This window comes from Malania oleifera, chromosome 6 (genome assembly GCF_029873635.1).
Source record: "Malania oleifera isolate guangnan ecotype guangnan chromosome 6, ASM2987363v1, whole genome shotgun sequence".
NCBI classification, from domain to species: Eukaryota; Viridiplantae; Streptophyta; class Magnoliopsida; order Santalales; family Ximeniaceae; genus Malania; species Malania oleifera.
In genome coordinates this window covers 64,720,498-64,724,883 of record NC_080422.1, presented here as the reverse complement: position 1 = coordinate 64,724,883, position 4,386 = coordinate 64,720,498, and the positions used below count along the sequence as shown (strand labels likewise).

The following is a 4,386-nucleotide window of genomic DNA, read 5'->3' as shown; positions in this document are numbered from 1 at the left end:
ACTCCTAAGAGTACAAAGAAATTCCCTAGAGAATGAAATTCTTGGTTTTAATGGGAAGGAGAATCTAAAACAGGAATATTTTGTAAGAGAGTCAAAATCATATGTTCCAACTAAAGACTATCGGAGCAATATTACATGTTTTCAATGTAAGAGGTTGGGTCACATAAAATTTGATTGTCCTTTAAAAAATAAAGATGTCAAACTTAAGAAAGTCTTGAAAGTCAAAGGAGAATCTAGTACTAACCCCCTTGGACCCAAGAAAATTTGGGTACCAAAAGTAGTTATCTGATCATATCCTGCAGATGTGCTTGAGATCGTCCTCCTCAAAGGACAAGTGGTATATGGATAGTGGATGCTCATAACACATGACAGGAGATAAATCAAAATTCGCATCTATCATATCAAAAGATGAAGGATTCGTTAAATTTGGGGATAACTGATTACGCGCTTAAATTGCGTAATTAGGTGCTTTAATTCATGCATTGCGAATAATATTTTGTATCTAAATGCCTAATTACTCTCAATATTTTAACATTGTGTTCTATTTATAATATTTTAGTTTTATTAAGTAATTTATGAAATTTTGGTATTTTTTTTTATTGTATGGCAACTATCGGAAGCCAATAACCGACAACACTTTTTAATCTATGTGTAACTCTCTCATCTAACCTCCGATTTAGATGATTTAGGATAGCATAGAAAGATAAGAAAATGTTCTATAATTTTCATGTTTTACATTTTGCGAAATAATGGACGCATCAAGATCGAAATTAGACATGAAGTTAGCATACGCCTTTTTCTGGATTATTTCAACAATTCTTTGTAATCTTGGCGTAACTTTCTCATCCGAGCTCCGATCGCGACGATTCAAAATTTGGGAAAAATATGAAAAAGAGCTCTACATCTTTCGTGTTTTAAGATTTGAGATTTATGAGCTTTACAAGGGTCAAAAGTGGGCTTGAATGAGGAGGGCAGTTCGTGTATCTTTGAAAAAAAGAAAATAAAAAAATAAAAAATATAAAAAATGAGATGTGAGCTAGCCATGCAGCCAGGTCATCTCAGATGGGTGAGGTGCTGGGTACATAGAAAGGAAAGACAAAAGAATGGAAAGAAAAAAGAAAGGAAAGAAAAGCAAAGAAAGAAAAGACAAAAGGAAAGGAAGGAATGAAAAAGGAAAGAGGAGGGTTTCCTTGGGAGAGTAGGGTATGTAAGAAGAGAAGAAAGGGGGGCAGTGTGCACTGTGCTGGAGGAAGAGGCGGCACCGTAGGAGAAAAAAAAAATATTTTTCTTGGTGAGACACAAGGGAGGCAAAACCATAAAAAATTTCTTGGAAAATTTATTTTCTGGGAGCTTTCTTGTGGTTATCTTTTGAGGGTAATCGAGGGTCTTATTGCGTTCTTGAGTTATTAATTTGCATACTCTTATGTTAAATAATAAACAAGAATAGGTTCTGATTGACTATCGAAAGAGGCTTTTGGAAAAATTGGTGATTTGCTAATAAACAGAGAAAACGAAGTTGAATTAGCTAAATGAGTAAAGTATAGTGAGAAACTAGGTGAAATTGGTTTCCTAGAAGTTTTCACCATCATCAATTTGACACACGGTATCCAGTTTTAAATTCTTCTGAATAGTTTATTTAAAGTAGCTTTGTTTAAATTTTGCAGTCTAAAATTATTAAATTTTCTAAATAAAATCAAGGTTAGTAAAATTTCAGTACTTGGTAAAATTAAGACATCAATCGCTGAGGACGATACTCTACACATCATTATATTATAAAACTACAATACTGTGCACTTGCAGTTTGTACCGGTCAAGTTTTTGGCGCCGTTGCTGGGGATTGAGTTTATCTTATTTTTGCCAATATCGATACAAAGTAATCTTGGTTTTAATTTAGAATTATCTTTTTATATTTTTATTTATTTATTTTCTTTATTTTATTTTATTATTATTTTTTTTGTATTTCTGGTGTGTTTTCTTTTATGTTGGATGCGCAGGGCTAGAACACGTGACATTATTCCTTTTGATATGGAGATTGAAAGAACACTCAGAGCACTAAGGAAAAAGAGGGTATTAGCCATGGAGAATGGACAAGATAATGTGCAGCCACACGCCTTGAAGGATTATGTGCGACCAGTTGTGAATGACAATTATTCGGGTATCAAACGCCAGCTCATTAATGCCAACAATTTTAAGCTCAAGCCTGCATTAATCAGCATGGTGCAACAGGCCCAATTCAGTGGATCGCCACTTGATGATCCCAATATCCATCTGGCGATGTTTTTGGAGATTTGTGACACTGTGAAGATCAATGGTGTTACTGAAGACACCATTAGACTGAGATTATTCCCTTTCTCTTTGAGGGACAAAGCAAGAGGTTGGCTACAGTCGCTACAACCTAGGAGTATTACTAGTTGGCAGGACATGGCAGAAAAATTTCTAACTAAATTCTTTCCACCTGCAAAAACAGCTCAACTCAAGAGTGAGATTGGTCAATTCAAGCAACATGATTTTGAATCACTTTATGAAGCATGGGAAAGGTATAAAGATTTGATTCGACGCTGCCCACAACATGGATTGCCTGATTGGTTGCAAATTCAAATGTTCTATAATGGATTAAATGGGCAAACTCGGACTTTAGTTGATGTTGCATCTGGAGGAACTTTGATGTCAAAGACACCTGAGGCTGCTACTGCTCTTTTGGAAGAAATGGCCTCAAATAACTATCAATGGCCAACTGAAAGAACTATGGCTAAGAAAGTTGCTGGAATTCATGATTTGGAGCCGTTTGCTGCACTTTCAGCTCAAGTCACTTCTCTATCCCATTAAATTTCAGCTTTAACAACCTAGAGGATACCACAAGGTGCAGACTATGTGGCAGCTACAAGTAGGACAGATCCGATCATTGGAGAGAGTCAAGAATAGGTTCAATACATCAATAATCAGAACTACAATTATCGTGGTGATCCTTTGCCACAATATTACCATTCAGGGCTTCGAAATCATGAGAATTTGTCTTATGAAAATACAAGGAATGTGCTGCAACCTCCTGCAGGATTTAAGAGTCATCAAGGTGAGAAGAAGATGTCACTTGAGGATGCCATGATATCTTTTGTTGAGGAGACAAAAGCAAGGTTTAAAAATACAGATGCACGACTAGACAACATTGAGACTCATTGCAACAATATGGGAGCCACTATGAAGAACCTTGAAATGCAAATTGGGCAACTGGCCACGACTATAAATACCCAATAGAGAGGAACTTTTCCTAGCAACATAGAAGTGAATCCTAAGGAACAATGCAATGTCATCACACTTAGGAGTGGAAGAGAAATTGAGAAATCACCAGCAAAGGAAACCATGTCCACACCTACACCTGAAAAGAATGGCCGAAGCAAGAATAAAGGGGAAGAAGAGGAGATTGTGGATGACACACCAAGAGAGATGGACATGCTTCCAGCAATTTCATTTCTTGACAATCCTCCTATTCTCTCTACTCCACTTCCTTATCCTCAACGCTTTCAAAAGCAAAAATTAGATAAGAAATTTTCTAAATTTTTGGATATTTTTAAGAAAATTCACATAAATATTCCTTTTGCAGATGCCTTGGAACAAACGCCAAACTATGTCAAATTCCTGAAGGAGATCATTTCAAAGAAAAGAAGGTTGGAGGAGTTCGAAATAGTGAAACTTACCGAGGAGTGTAGTGCTATTCTTCAAAAGAAATTGCCTCAAAAATTAAAAGATCCAGGGAGTTTTACTTTGCCTTGCACTATTGGAAATTTATTTTTTGACAAAGTTTTATGCGATCTTGGTGCTAGTATTAATCTTATGCCACTTTCTGTTTCCAGGAAATTGGGACTTGGAGAGATGAAACAAACAACCATTTCGTTGCAACTAGCAGACCGATCCATCAAGTATCCACGTGGAATCATAGAAGATGTATTGGTAAAAGTGGATAAATTTATTTTTCCTGCTGATTTTGTGGTGTTAGATATGGAGGAAGACCAAGAAGTCCCGCTAATTCTTGGTCGACCATTCTTGGCCACTGGAAGGGCTTTAATTGATGTTCAAAAGGGTGAGTTAACATTGAGAGTGGATAAGGAAGAGGTTATGTTCAGCATCTACCAAGACATGAGATTCTCAGAAGATCCAAGCACTTGTTTTCGAGTAGATGTCATTCAGCAAGGTGTAGAAAAAGTCTTTCAAAAAGACGTACAAGCTGATCACCTAGAACGATCCTTGCAGCAAATTACAACACAGCAACGTGTGAGGAGGCTAGAACCTATGGTATCAAAGACGGATTCTGTAATCTGTAAAGAAAAGATGCAGCAACTTATATCTCCAGAGTTGAAACAATTCCCTGAGCATCTTCACTATGCATTCTCG

At 36.5% G+C, this 4,386-nt stretch overlaps 1 non-coding gene across 1 annotated transcript; it reads right to left on the bottom strand.

Annotated features, from left to right (window-relative positions):
* Positions 1–2,469: 2,469 nt before the first annotated feature.
* Positions 2,470–2,576, bottom strand: LOC131158969 (small nucleolar RNA R71). The gene has a single exon (XR_009137585.1). It is a non-coding gene; the product is annotated as a small nucleolar RNA R71 (small nucleolar RNA).
* Positions 2,577–4,386: the final 1,810 nt, after the last annotated feature.